The sequence below is a fragment of the Lissotriton helveticus genome, chromosome 9, assembly GCF_964261635.1.
Source record: "Lissotriton helveticus chromosome 9, aLisHel1.1, whole genome shotgun sequence".
Classification (NCBI taxonomy): Eukaryota; Metazoa; Chordata; class Amphibia; order Caudata; family Salamandridae; genus Lissotriton; species Lissotriton helveticus.
The window spans coordinates 1,094,126,826-1,094,148,146 of record NC_136070.1 but is presented as its reverse complement, the minus strand read 5'-3'; the positions used below and the strand labels follow the sequence as shown (position 1 = coordinate 1,094,148,146).

General features: G+C 45.0%; 1 protein-coding gene across 1 annotated transcript in view; it reads right to left on the bottom strand.

Moving 5' to 3' along the window:
* Window positions 1–19,108, bottom strand: part of ABHD6 (abhydrolase domain containing 6, acylglycerol lipase) — a 150,813-nt gene extending 131,705 nt beyond the window's left edge. Inside the window, exon 1 of the mRNA XM_078661492.1 lies at window positions 18,940–19,108. The gene's annotated coding sequence lies outside the window, so the exon portion shown is untranslated. The remainder of the gene's footprint in view (window positions 1–18,939) is intronic.
* Between the last annotated feature and the right edge of the window lie 2,213 nt (window positions 19,109–21,321).

Below are 21,321 nucleotides of genomic sequence, written 5' to 3'. Positions count from 1 at the left end.
CACCTGCACTAGTACATGCTCTACCTTTTACATACACTGCACCCTGCCCAAGGGGGTACCTTGGACCTTCCATAGGGGTGACTGATGTGCACAAAAAGGGAAGGGTTAGGCCTGGTCAGTGGGGACACTGACCAGGAGGACATGGCAGTTTCTAAACCCCACACAGGCACTGCAGTGTCAGGCCTGAGACATCATTTTAGGGCTACTCCTGTGGGTGGCACAATCAGTGCTGCAGGCCCACTAGTAGCATTTGTCATCACCAGCCCTGGCACACCCAGTGCACTTTACTAGGGATTTCATGGTGATACAAAAATGCCAAACATGTATATCCAATCAGAATAACACTTTACATAGGGAGCACTTACACTCTGGCACTGATCAGCAGTGGCAGAGTTTCCAAAGCATCTAAACCAGCAAAAACGAAATCCAGCACAGCATCAAAAATACATGAGGTAGAGGCAAAAAGATAGGGAAAGACCACGCCAAAGATGCCAGGTCTAACACGTGTCCCCTCCAGCTGAAAGTGGGGAGAACTACCCACCCTCTTGGGTGTTCTCTTCACTAAGGCGGAAAAACCTGGACAGACCATCAGCGTTGGCGTGTTCTGTGCCAGGGTGGTGTTCCACCGTAAAGTCCATTCCCTGTAGGGAGATGGACCACCTCAACAGTTTTGGGTTCTCACCCCTCATTTGCATTAACCATCTGAGGGGTCTGTGGTCGGTCTGAACACGGAAGTGAGTCCCAAACAGGTAGGGCCTCAGCTTCTTCAGAGCCCAGACCACAGCAAAAGCTTCCCTTTCATTCGCACTCCACCGCCGTTCCCTGGGGAGTAGCCTCCTACTAATGAAAGCTACGGGCTGGTCTCCATTCTCCTCAGTGACTTGTGAGAGGACTGCTCCCACACCATGCTCTGAAGCGTCTGTCTGTACTATGAACTCACTGGAAAAGTCAGGTGCCTTGAGCACCGGTGCTGAGCACATGGCAGTTTTCAGGGTTTCAAAAGCAGTCCGGCAGGCTTCAGTCCAGTCCACTCTTTTGGGCAACTTCTCGGAAGTGAGTTCTGTCAAGGGTGTGACAATGGTTCCATATCCCTTGACAAACCGTCTGTAATACCCGGTGAGTCCTAAAAAGGCTCTCACCTCTGTCTGGGTCTTGGGGGCCTCCCAAGCCAGAATGGTATCAATCTTTGCCTGTACGGGTGCCACCTGGCCGCTCCCCACCTGGTGTCCCAAATACACCACAGATCCCTGACCTATCTAGCCCTTGCTGGCCTTGATAGTGAGGCCTGCCCTTTGCAGAGCCTTCAACACTTCACAGAGGTGTTGCAAGTGTTCCTCCCACGTGGAGCTGAACGCAGCATAGTCATCCAGGTATGCGGCGCTGAATTCCTCCACCCTGGACAGTACCTGGTTAACCAGTCTCTGGAACGTGGCAGGGGCATTCTTCAACCCAAAGGGCATGACTCTGAACTGGAAGTGCCCCTCTGGCGTTGAAAATGCTGACCTCTCTTTGGTCCCATCAGTTAAGGCAATCTGCCAGTACCCAGAAGTCAAATCAAATGTACTGAGGTACTGGGCAGCTCCCAACCGATCCACGAGCTCATCAGATCTGGGGATGGGGTGTGCGTCAGTCTTCGTGACCGCATTGAGCCCACGGTAGCCCACACAAAACCTGAGTTCTGGAGTGGAATTTTGGAATTTTATTTTTAGACATTTGAGGGTTTTCAACCCGTGGCTCATTTTATTTCACAATTCTGTCGTTTTTACCATCATAGGTGTGTGTTGTAAGAAAGTGGTAATTGCAGTGGGTAACCCCCATTTGCCCTGAAGAAGTTGCGGAAAATAAGAGCTTTTTTTTTGTTTTTTTTGTGTTAGATGTGCACATAAGCATAGCAAGGGTAAAACGTCAACTTGCTATGATAAGAACAGTCAGCAGATTGTGGGGCTGATGTTGAGAAGAAGCACTCTTATATGTTGTCGGTCTTTTTCTGGTGTTTGTTTTCATTTCCCACTGTTATGAGAGTGAGTCACCGATGATGATAATTGGGATTACTGACAATTACTAGTCAGATAAACCCGATTGGCGGTTCTTCCGTGAGGGGCTCACTCTCTTCTCCACACTTTTTTCCCACAAATATTTTTTGGTGGGTGATGGTATAGCGATAGATTGGTTGTTCGCTGTGTGAGTACCGTATTAATCTTTGACACTTGGATGGATGTGAAAAGCCAAAGAATACTTGGCTGGTGGTAATTAAAATTTTGTATCACACTACCCGTGTTACATTTAAACTAAAGTAAGAGTGTCTTGGGAGACAGGCCTGTGTGTGTGTGTAGTACGATTTGAGTGGGGGGCGGCCTGTACCCCTGTATCTCTCCCCCTGAGACTCCAATTATTTGGACATGCAGCAGCTTTTGGTACCAAGACCACTGGGCTAGTCCAGGGGCTGCTGGAGGGCTCAATCACCCCTAACGCCAACCTCTTCCTTGATGCTGGCCCTGACCTTGTCAGCTACCCTGTAAAAATTTTGTTTCACAGGCAGACTGTCTCCAGTGTCCACATCATGGACGCACCAGTTGGTGACTCCTGGGGCCAAAAACTCATGCCTATGGGAGACCTATCCAAGGAATCTCAGCTGAAAGACCAAACGGCATGAGAATAAAGTGGATTAGAACTGACCCCGCTAAATTTATGATGGATGTACTTTCAAAATGTAGGAGGGAAGTAGGTTATTGCTTGGCACCTAAAGTGTCAACAGGAAATTTAATTGTGAATTTTCAGAATATAACTAAAGCAATTGACGCCTCACTTACTGTCCGGAGTAGAAAACTAAAGAAAACAAAAGTGGTATGGTTTGACAAGCAGTGTGCTTTGTCATTAAACAAACTTAAAATTGCTCTTGACACTAGGCCTAGAGATACAGTTAAAATTAAAGAAGTGCGCCATAACTACAAAACTGCCCTGGCCACGAGAAAATTAGAACTTCAAAACGAAGCTTGGTCCACCCTGGATATGGCAGCAGAAACAAAAAATCATAAACTATTCCGGGAAACTGTAAACAGCCCATTATTAAAGAATGATAACATTCCTGAAATCACTTCGCACGTAAACTGCCACGCCTGGATTACCCATTTCACAGGGATCTTTAATTCCGATTTTAATCCAGATGGGCAAATTTTAACCATAGATGTTGTGTCTAGTATGAATTGGGAAAAAATGCAGTTAATTGTGACCCTATCCGAAGTTACTGAATCGATAAGAAATAGTAAAGGTGGCAAAGCCCCGGGTCCGGATAGGGTGCCCATGGATTTTTATAAACATGAAATACATCTATGGGCACCAATACTGACACAATATTTTAATGCTGCTATAGAAGATAGACTCCCATCAACATGGGGCCAATCTATTATTGTACCCCTCTACAAGAAAGGTTCCAGATCAGAGGCCCGTAATTACCGACCCATCTCGCTCCTAGACTCATCAATTAAAATTCTTAGCCGAGTCCTCCTTCAAAGGTTGGAAGCCTGGGTTGAGGAAAAAAACATCTTATCCCCAGTGCAGTATGGGTTCAGGAGGGGGATGGGAACGATGGAGCAGTGTGTGAACCTGGAACTCATAATCAGCAAGTACACAAAAGTCAAAGGGGGTAACCTATTTTCGTGCTTTGCTGATTTGAGTTCGGCATTCGATCTGGTGGAACACTCGCTTCTATGGCCGGTTTTGTTAGAAATGGGTGCCCCGATTGAAATTGTCCACCTGCTGGCCAGACTGTATGAAAATTTGTCCTGTAAAGTTAGATTTGGACCAGCGGGAGAATGTACACCTTTGTTCAAAATTAATAGAGGCATTCGACAAGGATGTGTTCTTGCCCCACTTTTATTTTCTTTATTTATTAATCAGATAGATCAAATTTTGAGAGCCGTCCAAGCAGATGCCCCTATTATAAATGGTAACCCCATTCCAATTCTTTTATACGCGGATGACGCGGTCCTTCTTTCCCGGACCCAAAATGGCCTGCAAAGCCTAATAAATAAGTTCCATACTTTCACTGAGAGTAGAAAGCTGATAATTAATAAAGGAAAAACTGTCGTAATGACTTGTGGCAAGAAGACAAGAAAGAGCAGGACCTTTTATTTAGATGGGGAGAAATTGGAATCCGTAAAGAAATTTTGTTATCTGGGCATTACTTTCTCAGGAGACGGGAGGTGGGTTAATGAACGAGAGAGTGTACGTTTTAAAATGGTTAGAAATATTAATGGTGTTTTTAGATTTGCAGCAAAATTATGGGGTCGTAGAATTCAAGCAATGGTGTCTATATACAATTCTAGGTGCATATCATCAGCCCTGTACGGGGCAGGGATTTGGGGATATCATACACAGAGTGGCAACCAAGTACAGCAAGAAGAAAATGCCTTCCTGAAACGATTACTTTGTACCCCGACTGCGGCTTCAAATGAATTAATACATAGGGAAGTAGGATTAGAATACGTCAAGGATTTAATAAACCTGCGCCCCTTGGCCCTATGGCAATCAATCTGGTCCAAAGACGAAACAAAATTCACACAGGATGTGATTAACGATTGTTTGAAACTTGACCACTGTTCAAATATACCATGGTTGTGTCACAACCAGTGTTGGTATAAGACTCTCTTTGAATATGATATATTTGAAGAACCTATAATGGGGATAAGCTTATCAAAAAAAAGAGCTTAAAATGTCTTTTTTAAAATACACTAAAAGTACCAGAATGACCAAATATGTAAAACAAAGCACGTTTAACTTTTATCTAAATCATAATGTTAATGAAGGTTTCCAACTGTATTTAAGTGTAGTTACTAAAAATTCCCATCGCTTTGTACTATCCCGCTTACGCCTAGGAATTGTGCACCATCTTGTGGCATTTCCACTAATTAAGAAACCTGGAACATGCCTATGCCCCTGTGATGGAATCTCTAAGCAGAGTAGCTGCCATTTTATGTTGTTTTGTACATTTTATACTTCTTATAGAAAATTTTATTTAAAACCCATCTTTTTAAAATATAACACGCGCAATACTAAGGCAGCAATGTTATTGGTGTTTAATTTAGAGAACCCAGATATATGTTTTTATGTGGCTACATACATTTTAAAATGTATTTTTGCACGAAAGTCAATCATTGTATGAATTTATCAAATGGCCCTGATTCTGAAGCACTTTAGTTCTGCAAGTTTGCACATGCATAATTAAATAGAATGTACCGATATGCATTTTAGTTTTGCTAGTTTGCACATGTATAATTAGTTGATTGTACTAACGGGCACTTCATATTGCTAGTTTGCACATGCCTAACTGAATGAGTGCACTATAAATGCACTTTATCATTGCTAATTTGCACACGTGCTGGAAATGAGTTTTAATTGGTATATGACATTACAGAGCCTGATGTAATTCAACGATGTATATGCATTTTTATGAACTGTTGCTATATGGTTATATATATATATATATATATACCGAATAAAGCACTTTCAAATTGAATTGAATTGAAATTGAAATTGACTCCTGGGGTCTGGGAGAACAGGGAGGAGAACTGACCCAAAACACTTGGCGACAGTCACTCTGCTGCTCTGGGGTCAGGGTGGGCGAGAGGACCACACCATCCACTGACCCATCTTGCTCCTTAACTGCCAGGAGGTCAGGGAGAGGATCACTATCCTCTTCCCTTCCTGCATCTGTAGCCATGAGCATGGTTACTTCAGACCTCTCCAAGTGTGGTTTGAGGCGGTTCACATGCAAGACTCTCAGGGGTTGCCTGGGAGTCCTCTGGTTAACCAGGTAGGTTACCTCACTTTTCCTTTCCACCACCTCATAGGGCCCAGTCCACTTGTCTTGAAGCGCACAATGCTCCACTGGCGCCATCACCCACACTTTCTGCCCAGGTTGAAATTTGACCAGAGTGGTATTCTGGTCGTACCATCTTTTCATTTCTTCCTGGCTTGCTTCCAGGTTCGCCTACGCGAGCTTCCTGAAGCATTGTGTCTGGTTGCGGATGGCCAGCACATAGCTGAACACATCCTGGGGGTTTTCCCACGGGACTTTTCCCAATCCTCCTTCACCAGTGAGAGAGGTCCTCTAACAGGGTAGCCATACAGGAGTTCAAAGGGACTGAACCCTAAGGACTTCTGAGGCACCGCCCTGTAGGCAAATAACAGGCATGGTAACAAGACGTCCCACTTCCGTCTCATGGGCTCCGCTAGGCCCATAATCATACCTTTGAGGGTCCGGTTGAACCTTTCAACCAACCCATTTCCTTGAGGGTGGTAAGGAGTGGTGAACTTATAAGTTACCCCACACTCCTCCCACAGAGACTTCATGTACTTAGAGATGAAGTTGGTACCCCGGTCGGAGACCACCTCTCTGGGGAACCCCACACGGGAAAAGATCCCCATCAATGCACGGCCCACCACGGGTGCTGTGATTGTCCTGAGAGGGACTGCTTCCGGGTACCGGGTGGCATGGTCCACCAAGACCAGGATGAACCTGTTGCCTAAGGCTGTCTTGGGGTCCAGGGGCCCTACTATGTCTATGCCCACCCGCTCGAAAGGGGTGCTCACCACTGGAAAGGGTTGGAGGGGTGCCTTCAACTTCATTCCAGTCTTGCCACTGGCTTGGCAAGATCTGCAAAAGGAACCAACGTGCTTTCTCATCTGGGGCCAGTGGAAGTGGGTGACAAGCCGGTTCAGGGTCTTGTCTTGCCCCAGATGTCCTGCAAGAGGCACGTCATGAGCCAGACCCATTAGGAAGCTTCTGAAGTGCTCGGGTACCCCCAGCACACGTGCTGCACCGGGCTCAGCAAACTTAGGCTCGCTATATAGTAGTTCATCTTCCCAGTAGATAAAGTGGTCTCTGGCTGCTCCAACTGCTGCCTGATCTACAGCCTGTTGCCGCAGACCATCGAGGGAAGGGCATTCCTTCTGCGCCTGGCAGAACTCCTCTTTGGAGGGACCACCTTCTTGCTGCCAATGGGTCAGCTCAGGTAGGTCTCCCAGTTCGGCCACCTATTCCCCTGTACGTTCCAGGGCATCCCCCTCAGGTTCTGCTCCTTCCTGGACCGTGAGAACTGCTGGAGCGGGTTTCCCGCGCCCCTTGCCTCTTCCTCTCCTGGCAGGTCTCTGGGCCACTGTTTCAGGCTCCAGTTCTGCTGAGTCACCCCTACTGGCTGCCATAGCACGCATGGTCACACAGATCCACGCAGGCAAACCCAACATTTCCAAATTAGTTCTGTGTTCTACATCCTTCCATGGAGAACTCTCCAGGTCGTTACCTAACAGACAGTCTACAGGCAAGGCATCACTGACAACTACTTCCAAAAGACCAGAGACCCCGCCCCATTCAAAGGGAACACGCGCCAGCTTGCAGAGGCGCACTGAGCTGTCAGCTGCCACTACAGGGCGGAGTACATCAGGGATGATTTGCTCTTCAGACACCCACTGACACCTCACGGATGTCATGCTGGTTTCCTGTGTCTCTCAGAGCCTCAATCTCCTTCCCATTGCTGGTCACCTTCTGCCCATATTTCTTAGTGTTAGAGGGCAGTAAGGTTTCCTGGACCATCTCTTGGTCTCCTAGAGAGACAAGGGTCATAACTGCTAGCTCCCCCCAGTCACTAGAAAGCAAATCCCCTCCCAAAGCTATACTCGCTAATGCTGGGGCGGGAGCACCAGTGGGTGATGGCTTCTTCTTGAGACATTTTGGAGCAATGTGGCCCATCTCATTGTAGTGATAGCAGGTAGGAGGCCTTGGTTATCCCTTCTGTCTCTATTGTTCCGCCTGCACTTAGGGGGCCATGGCTGTCTAGGTTTGAGGGGTTGGGATTCCTTTCCCTGGGAACTATTTTGGGGCCCTTGTGAGAACTCCCTTTGGTTACCCTTATCCCCCCCACTCTTCTGCTGGGGACCCTGCCCACCTTCGGCTGTGATACCCACAATTCCTCTGTGGACCCTGGTACTGGTCCAGCGGTCCGCCTCCTTAGCAAGCTCAATGGGGTCTGTCAGCTTGCTGTCTAAAAGATGCTGGTGCAGCTCTGGAACACAAAGACTACTCAAGTGCTCCCAACTGATTAAATGCAACAACCCCTTAAAATCAGTTACTTTACTGCCCTTCATCCAACCTTCCAGTGCACGCGAGTACTGATTCACACATTCAATCCAAGTCTCAGACTATCTCTTCTTGGAGTTTCTAAACTGCAGTATATACTGCTCTGGAGTAAGGCCATACCTGAGACATAAGGCCTCCTTCATATTGGGGTAGGTCATGGCACCTGCCATCTCTAAGGGCTCTAGAGCACTCCTCCCAGAAGCCTCAAAATGTTTCCACAGGCCCGCCCCCAATGCTGATCAGGCACACCATTCATCGAACCAGGCATAAATATCCTCACCCCTATGGTAGTTCTGTACCAGGTCTTTGGGAATATATACTTTACCCCCCTGCATTGGCTGTGCGCTGCCACCATTTGAACAAAAAAGGAGATAGGTCCTTGGCGGGGCTGAGCGAGGGCTGGACCCTGTATTAATGAGCACACAAAAGATTGCCCCCTACTCAATTGATTTTTAGTTAAGGACCAAGATCAAAATTAATTAGATATAGTCCGGTATATTTATTTTTACCTGTTTCTCATATTGTTTCATACATACATAAATTCAAATAGCAGAAAGAAAGTACACAATACTAACAATTATTAACATTCTTACAAATTACAAACTATCACAAAACATAAAAATTCTCCAAAGCAGATGACTTCAATATTACATCCAATAAATCAGATTGCAATGCAACAATTTCTCGTTATTTTAAAACATTTCATTGATGCAAATTCGATAACATGAAAAAAGTTACTTTATCACAAGAGCAAAAAAATGCATGTGTCACTTTTTACTTAAGACCGTGCTAAATGTTACAATTAGCTCTTGCTGGAGTTGCCGACGCGTTTCAAGTTCGGGCTGTTAGTGTCCAAACCATCATCAGGGCTTTATTATTTTTCTGGGTATTATTATGTAGTTGACCTGGACTGATTCCTCCGGTCTCAACTAGGGCAACTTTATCCACGAACAAATCTTATGTTGAACAAGCTTGCGATGCAAGGAGGGGTGGAGGGATATCTTTGCTTTTTTCTTTTTACTTTCAATCCTGTCAGGCACACTGTTTGGGACGTGGTAGACTGCTTCTGTTTTCATTAACTGTTGCCACGGAAACCTAAACTTTCGGAAGAGGCACCGCCTCTCACCCCCCGTCTGCTTGCCCCGTCCGGGGCTGTGTATCACTCAGAATGACCTTCTACTCGCTTATGGTCATATAAACAATGGATTCAATCGTTCTCTGCTTCTGCAGTCTTCTTGTTTACGGCGCGTCTCACTCGCTTGCTTGCTCGCGTATGGGACCGGTCCCATATGCGAGCAAGCAAGCGAGTGAGAGTGATACACAGCCCCGGACGGGGCAAGCAGACGGGGGGTGAGAGGCGGTGCCTCTTCCGAAAGTTTAGGTTTCCGTGGCAACAGTTAATGAAAACAGAAGCAGTCTACCACGTCCCAAACAGTGTGCCTGACAGGATTGAAAGTAAAAAGAAAAAAGAAAAGATATCCCTCCACCCCTCCTTGCATCGCAAGCTTGTTCAACATAAGATTTGTTCGTGGATAAAGTTGCCCTAGTTGAGACCGGAGGAATCAGTCCAGGTCAACTACATAATAATACACAGAAAAATAATAAAGCCCTGATGATGGTTTGGACACTAACAGCCGAACTTGAAACGCGTCAGCAACTCCAGCAAGAGCTAATTGTAACATTTAGCACGGTCTTAAGTAAAAAGTGACACATGCAATTTTTTGCTCTTGTGATAAAGTAACTTTTTTCATGTTATCGAATTTGCATCAATGAAATGGTTTAAAATAACGAGAAATTGTTGCATTGCAATCTGATTTATTGGATGTAATATTGAAGTCATCTGCTTTGGAGAATTTTTATGTTTTGTGATAGTTTGTAATTTGTAAGAAAGTTAATAATTGTTAGTATTGTGTACTTTCTTTCTGCTATTTGAATGTATGTATGTATGAAACAATATGAGTAACAGGTAAAAATAAATATACCGGACTATATCTAATTAATTTTGATCTTGGTCCTTCACTAAAAATCAATTGAGTAGGGGGCAATCTTTTGTGTGCTCACCATTTGAACTGGCATCCACCTCCTTGGCTTTAAGATCCAGTTCTCTCATGCTCAACTCATGAGCCAAAAGCAATTTCTTCTCTTCTAAGGCACTGGCCTTTTCTACTTCTAATTGCTTCATTTTCATCCTCATGACTTCCAAGTCATATTCTCTGACTCTCTGATTTTCTTGTAACTCTTCTGGGGTGGGGCCCCTGCTGGAGTGGTTGCTGCCAACTCCTGCACCTACTCTGCCCACTGGCAGATCTGTGACTTGAAAAGCATTCCCCGCATCTACATCATCATTTCCCTCTTGTGCCTCCCAATGGGCCTTCAAGATTCTTTGCAGCTCATCCTTCCTGTAGCCGATCTTTATGGGGCACTCAAACTGGTTGCAGAATTCCTGAAGCTGTGTAACTTTGTAAGAATACAGATCCTCAATGCGAAACTCTAATTCTGCTTCCTTACTGGGTGCCTTCCCATTCAAAGACATGATGTTTTAGAAGAGTTATTCAAAAATAGGATAAAAAATCAAAAACCTGTAGTATGTGGTGGCGTAGTGGTCTGCACTGACTAGTGATGTACACCAATTACTGTGGGTCGAGTACAAATACAAGTTCAATCCGCACCGCTGACCAACAATGTTAGAACTGGGGGTCTCTAGTTAGCAGGGGTAGGTACCACTGTCCAAATAGGGACCCTTGCTTCTAGTCAGGGTAAGGAGGAAACCCTCTGAGATAACCCCTGCTCACCCTCTAGGTGGCTTGGCACGAGCAGTCTAGGCTAACCAGAGGCAATGTGTAAAGTATTTGTACCAACACTCACGGTAACACAGTGAAAACACCACAAACTGACTCCACAACAGTTTAGAAAAATAAAGGTATTTAATCTAAACTACACAAGACCAAAACGACAAAAATCCAACATACACAGTTCAAGAATATGGTTTCAAAAGAGTTCTTAAGGTTTGCGATCAAGTTCTTTAGGTTGCGATAGAATAATCCACAGATGCGTGAAAAGTTCACAGTTGCGTCACGTTTACTCACAGTACCTTTTTGTTGCGACAAAGGTCCAAAAGCAGAAGCTGGTGCGGTGTTAAACAAGCGATGCATTGCTCCTGAGACCCTGGGGAGGCGATGAGACAACCCCGCTGCAGCAGCGGGCGTGTTGCGACGAATCCGGTCTGTATGGGGAGGAAGGCCACTTGTATGGATTCCGGTGCGGAGGTTCCGTAGGAAGTTTGTTCTCGCAAAAGGCACGATGCGACGATCTTTGGAGTTGCGACGATCTCCGGGTCGACGATGCGCAGACCAGCGGTGATCTTCTCTCTCGCAGCTCCTCGATGCGATGGTTTCTGCGACGACACTCGCAGCGACGTGATGCGGTCCGCAAGCAAGCGGTGCGGCGATCTCACCCAGCGTCGACAGCCTCTCTGAAGACATTCACAGCGATGTTCGACTTTCCCGCACCGGTCTGGTGCGTCCCGCAAACGAAGGATGCGACGGCTCTGGCAGCGGCGTCAGGGGCTGCGATGATCTCGACCTTCGTAGCGGCGGGAAACTACTTGCATTTCTCCTCGTTATGCCTCTGCTAGGGAGGAGTAAGGTTTTGGCGCTGCCCAAGGTTTATGCAATTCTGTAAATCTGGGGCAGCATCGAAATCCATGGGTGTTGAGTGGGAACGCCTCCTTGACGCAGAGTAAGGCAATGCAGCCTCTTGTGCTGCTTTGTCTTACTCCATATCTTTGAGGCCATGCAAATCCATGCAGGGTGACTTTGCGTCATCTCATAGGTATGGTGGAGATGCTTACACCACTGGAGAGTCAAAAAAAGTGATGCTCTGGTGCGCAAGCTATTCTGTACGAATATGTAAGTCATTATTTTATATTTGCATTACACACAGTACAAGATAGTCTCCTACAAAATGGGTTAATAGTTTTACATAAAATCGTGCTTCCAAAATGTAGATTTTAGTAATACCAGACCCTATGTAATGCAATTAATTGTTTTACATAACTGTTGCTTCAACACCTACTTAGGGGTACTAAGGGCTGTGTACATATAAAAGTGATTAAAAGCAACCCTTCACTACTCAGTTGTTAACTCTTTACACTACCATTCAAAAAAACTAAATCGTTGTCATCACAAAGCTTGGAATGATTGGATCAACTAAACCCAGTACCAGCTCCCAAACACCCTTTACACTTGAAGATTAACTCACAGCACGCATTTGCATCTCATTTAGGAAAGCAGGCACCCTGGCACGTCACAGCGACCGGAATTAACTGTTGCGGGACAGTTGTCTTTTTCTAAAATCAAGAGCAAACGTTCTAGATTTCAGGCACAAGTGAGGCTGGGGAACACGAGCCCTCTTTCCAGGACTTCACAGCCCCCCCTGGAGGTCTCGCCTCACAGATTGAAGACCTCTGGTGTACAGTGACACTTCTCACTGCAAGTAGTACTCGGCTGTCTCCACAACAGAGGCACAATGAAGCATAAGGTTTCAGCACCAGGCTCTCAGGAGCGTCTCTGAAGCAATAGTCGGGGAAAGATAAAAGGGCTGGCCTGACATAGAAACTTCTTAACCTAGCCCAACAGCAACCCCCCCTCCTCATCCAGCACTCTGGAAGGACTAATATGCAGCCTCTTGCTAGGAAAAGTCCTCATGGAATTTCTAAGGATAGCTCTGTCTTCATCCTCCTCACTTCAGTGCCTAGCTGTCCATTCTCCAACCACAGGAATGCAAGCAATATACTTTCACTGTTTGGGAAAGCTGTCCTCATGCTCTATCATATGTCATACCAAACCAAGGACATCTAAAATACCACTTGATTCAGTTCCTAGGCCCACTTACACATAGTACACGCTACTACTGCACATGTGCTACACAAAAATTAAACATGCACATGCATTGGACATACACAGAGGATTCCAGAGCATGGTTCTGGGCATAAACATAACAGCAGACTTTTTCAAAAAGATGATCTGTAGACTTGCAATGTCATAGATAACAGGCATTGGCAAATCCAACAGTTCTCACTCATGCTAGTTGTTTTTGTCAATGTGTTTAGTTATGTTCTTTCTATAGAATGGCATGGTAAGGCCTGTCATTTTTTTGTTTAAATCTATTTTATTAGATTTTTTCATTTGTTTTAAACAATAACAGGGTAGACAAGTTCATAGTAGATACTGTTACAATTTATTTAGCTAGATACACATCTCGTAATCTACAGTTGTGTAGCATCAGCCTGGGTCCAGTAGTTCTATGTACGAGATGGTCACTCTTGCACATGATGGCTCCACATGCTTCTCACATTCGTCTCTGTTACCATGCATAGAGATCCGGTCCCCTATAATGTTTTATCTAGGTGCCCATGATGTAACTACTGTGAACTGGCCTACCAACTTGGGAAGTGGGCAGTAATGAATGGGGCAAAGAAAAAGAAAAACTGGGGGAGGTTAGTGTTAACTAGAGAAGCCCTCAGTCCCCATCTCAATAAGCTCTGCCAGCTTCTTGCTGCCTGGATCAGAAAAGAACACTTTAAGAGGCCTGCAAAGATCATGGCATAAGTTTGGTGATTTGTAGTAGTTCCCATCCATGTCTGCATCAGGGGCAAACACTTCCTATAGCTTTCCTTCAGCATTGCCATGGGAGTTCAATGTGTCTGTGGTAGTACAGGGTTTGTTCTGGAAATCGTTCATGATCGTATCCCAGTTCGTCGCGATTGGGATCTTACGGAGGTCTAGTGTGTCTTCTCAACGTAGCACAATACTTTCTGCTTTGGCCCATATTTGCAGGGAGCGTCGCCAGGCCAGTATCTGTGGGGTTCAGAAGTTTTCCACCTTTCGTAATCAGCCACTTCATTGTATAGTATGATATCGTATGGCCTGTCATTGTGTAATATGGTATCGTATGGCCTGTCATGGTTTAGTATACTATGGACTGGATTGTCATTGTATAGTAAAGTTTGTCATTGTATTGTATGGTATGATAAGATATAGTTAAGCCTGTCATTGTTTGTATGATATGGTGCGGTATGGCCAGTCATTGCATGGTATGCCCTGTCACTTTATAGTAGGGTATGGTGTGACATGTCATGATATGGTATACAAGCATTGGCAAAGCCAGTAGCTCTTGCCTACAAGAGCTATTGGATTTGTCAATGGTTTTAGACATGTTGCACAGCATCGTTGCTGTACAGCATGGAATAAAAGCATTGACAAACCCAATAGCTCTTGTAGGCAACATTTGTCAATTTTTTTTAACCATGTTACACAGCAGCGCTGATGTGCAACATGGTTAAAAACATTTACAAAGCCAATAGCTCTTGTAAGTGAGAGCTACTGGCTTTGCCAATGCTTGTTTCTCTGTGCGCGCTTAAGGTCAAAGGGAAACTTTTTCATTTTCCTTGAAGCCATCTCTGGCATGGAGCATTAGTCTGCTCTCTCTGTGGGTGGCTAAAAGCATTCTTGGCCCACAGAAGTCGATGGTGTTCACTTAACAGTTGTAAAACAGTGTTTAACAAAACAAAGTAAATGTCTGACACAATTGCCGATAAGAGTACCTCCCGTGAGCTTTCACTATGCTGGGGTCCCAAACACATGTATCAATGGGTGGGAGGATGTGTAAACAAAAGGCAGGCCCAGCTTACTGTGGCCATTTGCCACACTTTTAAGAAGACAACATGCTTTGAAGTCAATGATTTTAATCATGGGATGTGGCGGTTTTCCTCTGCATGACTTGCAATATTCATTCATACCACTTCTCCTGAGACCTGCCTCTTGTTTTTTTAAACGGAAGTGGCCACAATGAAATGCGAGCTCACCAAGGATTTGTTTTTAATTACTTTCAGTCTGTAGTATCTTCATGTTATATTAATAGTGTTCCTTTTTACCTTGTAAGTTGCTGCTCAGCCAGTGTGAGTGTTCTGTGTGGAATTTTGACATGAGTGGAATGCTTGGGTGCCTAGTGTGAGTGAGACAGTTGGAAGATGGGTCGAGCAACTAGCAGGCTGCACTATGGATGTTAAGAACCTAATAAATATCATAAAGACATCTCTCAGCTATGTCTGCTTTGTCACCTCTACGCAAGGAACAAGCTTATTACACAGTCCCATGACGTCTTATAGGAATTTGAAGTTGTTTCTATAGGGAGGCTCTATGCACCACAACACTTCGTACGACGGACAGGGCAGTAACAATGGGCTAGTCATAGAGAGTGTGTTTCGGTCTGGGCAAGCAGTGATGTGGGAGGGGGAGGTAAGAAGGGATGGATTGGGGGTGGAGGAGTGGACAACCAACAACGATTGGGAAATCGACCAAAAAAACAAAAGTACCTCAATCAGAATGCTTTCAGCGGAGAGACACTAATAAAGTAATTAATCAGTGCTTGCTCCATGCTCCATCGAAGAAACAAACACACAAGAGGAAATGAAACTCAGACGAGAGGACCAATGAAAAGCAAGGAAATTAGAGTGACAATAAAGCCAATCAATGGTAAGTAATGGGGGGTTAAATGCTCCTTTTTATAAAGAAACAATACATCATCACAAGCAACAGAGCATGCATGAAGCCCCAGGCTAGACCTAAAAGGGTCTGGCCACATTAGCAATCTCAAAATAGGGTATACTTTGATCACTGTGAAAGCACAACTCTGTCTAATAGAAGGACATACTTGCTGCACCCCTCCCAGTGATTGGAGAGGTAGAGGACCTTGCACGGTCAATGACAGGCCTCAGGCACACGGTTACATGAGATTGAGGCTAGAGCCAAAATAAAAGTCAGATACCAGATCTACATGCAGTCAGGCATTTATGTCAGTGGAACATGCCTGTCTAAAAAGCATTTGATATTCCTGCCCTAGCAGCATTCATCTATTCATTCAAGCACCAACCCAGATCCAAACTTCCACCTAGATACATTGATTCGCCTATTTACACCCTCTACATTCATCCATATACTCTCCATCCATCAATCCATTCACCCAACCACATACCCACTCTTCCATCCACCCGTCCATACATCCATCTGTCCAGTCATCCATTGGTCTGCCTATCTAACCCACCATAATAACATAAACATCATAATTATGTAACAACATGTTCAGGATAAAACAGTGAACTTCATTAAAAAGACCCTTAAAGACTCTTTATACTCCATCTTCCACACTTGACCAAATTGTGTGATCCTAAGCAAAAAAAGTTTCACCAAGCCTCCTGTTTCTTCATGATCATATATGAGATCACCTTCAAATATGTGAGTTGAGGATGTGCGCTGTACAAAAACCTCTCTTGTGTTTGATAACCAGACTATATATTTGCTTAGTGTATATTAACCGGATGCGTGCTGCGGTCATTTTCGCGCTGTGCGGCTTTTTTCGATTTACCGCGTTACATGGCGAGCTCAGCTCGTCATGAGCATGGAAGGGGTTAAGAATCTAGGCTACAGATAGGGTACACTTAACAAATGAATTGCCTTTTAGTTCACTAATGTCATAGTCATCAGGGTGGAAGTATGATGAATGTTTCTAAGTTCATGTTTAAAAATGATCACTTTTAATAAATGCTTTGCTGCAAAGGGACACAATCTTAAGTACTAGGGTGCAACACTTGCACATGTTAAAGAAATACACTTTTGGGAATTTTGAAGTGACCATTATATTTTTACCTGATGCTTGTTTCACTATATGCCAAATATTGTTATGGCTCGGCATGTGCATGGACTGGAGCCTTAGAGCCAAGCCAGATTGTTGGCTCCAGTCAGTGAACTTTGTCAATTTGCTGGCACTACCATGTCTACCCAGTTTAGGCGTTAATTTACGGATCATCTGCAGTGTCATGGTGACAAAGATTTTCTTTTAATAAATACTGTAAGGTTATTAGCAGCTGAGTTATGTAGTGTGTCCTTTTAATAGACCATTACTAAAAGAGGTTTGCACGAGGTACAGCTTGATTGCATGCAACTAAAAATATTGTGTTTTGAAAACACTCGTATTTCTTAAACACTTAGGGCCTAATTACAATGTTGGTCGGAAAGACCCAGACCAAAAGACGGATTCCCCTAGACCGTGTTGGAACCCATCCGCCCGACTCAGTCGTAAACATTTACGACCGACCAATTACGATGCTCGCGGCCGGAATGGGAATTCCGAATCTGTTCCGACTGGCATTCGGAGAATCCAAGTCAGTCAGAGCCAATTCGTACAGCTCAATGGCCAGAGTTGCCGACCGACCGATTACAATGCAGTCCAATTCGGTCTGTCCGACACGGAAAGGCTGTCGGAAACTGACTTTGGGGCCCTTAGCAGGCCCCCCTTCATCCCGAGTCCTCCAGTATGGGGTTGAGGGGGTACCAAGGGATCCCCCTGTGAAACCATGCACAGTGTAGCAGGCACCATGGGGTGCCCGTGACAGGGTGCAAGGTTTTCCGCAGACACCTATTTTCCCAATAGGAGCCTGTGTTGTCGGTCGGAACACAGGCTCCCATTGAAGTGAACGGGAGTCGATCTGAACGGTGTTTGGAAGCATCAAAATCGGTCACATAGAACCGCTGACCGGGAGTCGGTCGGAACCAAATCCGACAAGGAGTCGGGCGATTTATTTTCCGTCCAACATCGTAATGAAGCCGTAAATCTTTGTGCACATTTTGAACAATCTATCATATACCGTGTGTAGCTGTAATGCAATTTTAAAATAATGACGTACATAGTCACAGTGCTTTCTGTTGCAGTCCGGGACTTTGTACCACTATAACAGATTATATTGTTCTTTTAGCCAAGTGTCTGACTCCACCCCCACTCAGGATCATAGTTCCCACACATGTTTTAATACCATTTCACCGCTGCTATTGCATGTGATTGTGTACTGTTATGGTTGACAATGAAAGCTTATGAATTAATCCTGATAATAGTGCAGAGAATCAAAGATGAGACTGCTCGAGGGCCAGATACTAGGGAGAGCAGTGGGCTCTGACTGGCTGCTGGAGTCTCGCTGCTCATAAACAATTGCTATAAATACGCACAAAAGGCGCCCGCAAGAGAGAGAATATAACAGACAATGGACTTCATCATGAAATAAAGGATTCCCATTGCACCCCGAGGAATAATGGACCGTAGTCATCCAAAGTTATGTAATACAGTCTTACGTCTGGCATATGTGACATTGACAACCAACCCGATTCAGGCGAGAGACTCCCGAATTTTAAAATCAAATCAGGGCTGTAATGTAGCTTTCTCCCACCTGAAATTCTCCCCAATTCAATAGAAAGCACTTAAAAATATATACACCTCACGGTCCTCACCCGATTATGTTTTTTTTTTTTTTATCTCCCTCTTTCTACTTTGGAAATGTTAGCATGCATGCTCCCAGCTTTACTCCAGGAAAGGGGCGTGGTTTGCAAGAAACTGCACAAGAAATTGCGTGTGTTTATGTCATCGATGTCAGCCTTGTCATGGAACGTAGCCGCTCTGTGTGGACTGCCCTCTGTGGAACTGACAATGGGGTGACCTGTCAGAGGTCCGAGGGGTCCCTGTATCGCCGCGTGCAGGAGTTTAACCTACACCCTGCACCCCAAAGCTGACCTACATTCTACATCCCGCATCCGGGCAGTCACTGCCCGCTTGAGGGGGCGGCGGTCCCCGCTGCACCTGCTCTTTGCACCTCTGGAAGGCACCGGGAAGCAGCTGCACCGCAGCCCGGCCACGAGCCGCTCTCTGCCCCTACAGCACGTAGAGGGGACTTGCGGAGGGTTTGAATATGGTGTCCTTACCTTCCGGCGCTCTGACCTGGTGAGGGGCGTCCCCCGGCGGCCGCTCTACCCCGCTGGCCACTCTCCCTTAAGGGGTCCTTTCTCCCGGCGCTTTATGCCGCTCAGCAGGAGCCTGTCCGCGGCCCTTCCTGCCTCCCTCTGTCCCTGCTGTGGCCTTGCACATTGAGCCGGTGTCAGGCCTCCCACTGCCGCACTCGTCCTCTGTCTTAAAGGCAACGTGCAGGAGCGCGATCCTCCGACAGAAAAGAGGATGGCAACCGCTGTGCGTCCTAGAGATGACCGTGTGAACAATGAACATCTGCCCCAGGGACGGCTAAAATGTGCTTGAACGCCGCGTGCTCTAGGAATGGGCACAGGACTCCTATTCCAACATACATTTTAGTGACTCCTATGAGAGGAGTCACTAAAATGTACGTGTGTGGGGAAGGGTGAGGCTGGGAACTGTGTAGGTAGTAATACTAATTCAACCCGAATTGTCACTGAATAGCCTTACTACAGAAACATATAGGTCCCCTACTAAAATGTTTGCGCAGTAACATCTCTGGGCCTGATTTACAAAGGTAAACTTTATAGGATTGCGGAGTCTCCGTACTGTGCCCGTGACTCCGCAAATAAAAATATAGTCAGTCGTAAAGATACTACTCATAACATTCCTTTGTGAATTGCAAAAAAATCGTAAACTTGCCCAAAAGTGTAGCTTTACCTTTGTGAATCAGGTCCACGGTGTTTTAAAGTAAAATAGTGAAAAGGGAAAGTACAATGCTGCGTGTAAGAGTTTACAAGTATACCTTCAGGCACTGAGAAGGCTTTGCAGGGGGAAGCAGATGCTACCTGGGATCCTAAAGCAGTGAGAATGCAGTAGTGAAAAAAGTCACACTTGTGGAAACTTTCACCAATAGGAAGGCAATGTCCAACGAAGATGTAAATATTGGCTGAGCAAAGCAGTGACAAAGCATTAGAAATCATTCCTAGAGAAGCTTCACACTGCTGAGCCTGGAATCTAACGCTGCCGCAGACCTCAAGCTCAATGGTCTTCTCAGAATGACAACTTATTTTTTCACAGCAGTTCTATAAAACTGGAAGCTCCAAACACATTCAATCGATCTAGCATTGCACGTATACTCAGTTATCCCTGCTAAAAAATGCAATAATGTACATGATTGCCAACATCCTATGGGTAGCCTGACCTCCATAAAGTGTAAAAGTATCCACAGAGTGATACGTTGTCAGAAATGGCAGAGAGGGTAATTGAGGGAATGAATGAATGAAAAAATGTTATTGTTCAATTGGTTACAATTATTACAATACTACATCACTTAAAAGAAAGTTAAGATTATCTTATACTATGACCATCAATGTTCAGGGGTTAGATATTTGTGTTAAAGTTTTACCAAAGTTATGCCTAAAACTTTGTAAAATTTCTCACCGTCTGAATCACTTTGTCTTGGGGAATCGAGGTGTATTTTGAAGATACATCCATCGTCACCATTATTTTCTTCTCTTGGTCAAATGGAAAATCCTCCAGCAATTGAATAATATGCATGGTGTCACGCACATAAGATTTAGTCAGTTGGACAAACGGCTGTAGAAAATACTCAATAAATTGATTTAGTGGCTCCAATACTGAACCACAACCCGAGACAATCGGTCGTCCCGGGGGATTTTCCAGTTGTTTATGCACTTTTGGCAAGGTATAGATTGTTGGTGTTTGCGGTTCCTTTTGATCCAGGAACTCAGATTCTTTCTTGCTCTGTGACCAAGAGAAGAATATAATGGTGACGATGGATGTATCTTCATTATACACCTCGATTCCCCAAGATAAAGCGATTCAGACGGTGAGAAATGTGTTGGATCAAAAAGCAAGACCACACTGGATACCTACATCCTTCCTGATTACGCTGTTGGAAATAGCAATGAAAAAGAACTATTTTATTTTCGAGAATCAATACTATTTCCAATGTAAGGGAGTGGCGATGGGGGCTACATATGCCCCTAGTCTAGCAAACATCTTTATGGACAAGTACAAGGAGGATCATCTGTACACTGATTCAAACCCATACCTCAACAACATCGAGGTATGGAAAAGATACATCGATGATGTTATTATGATCTGGAATGGAGATCAGGGGTCACTTGACGATTTCTTTGCATGGATAAATCAGAGGAGTGAAGATATACAATTCACGATGTCTAGTAGTACTGTCTCAATAGACTTCCTGGACTTAACCTTCAAAACTGAAGAAGGCAGGCTATACTGTGATTTATATCGAAAGCCATCAGAACGGAACACATTGTTGATGTACGGGTCCCATCATCCACGTAATCTGAGGGACAATCTCCCGCTGGGCCAGTATCTTCGTATAAGAAGAAACTGTAGCCAAA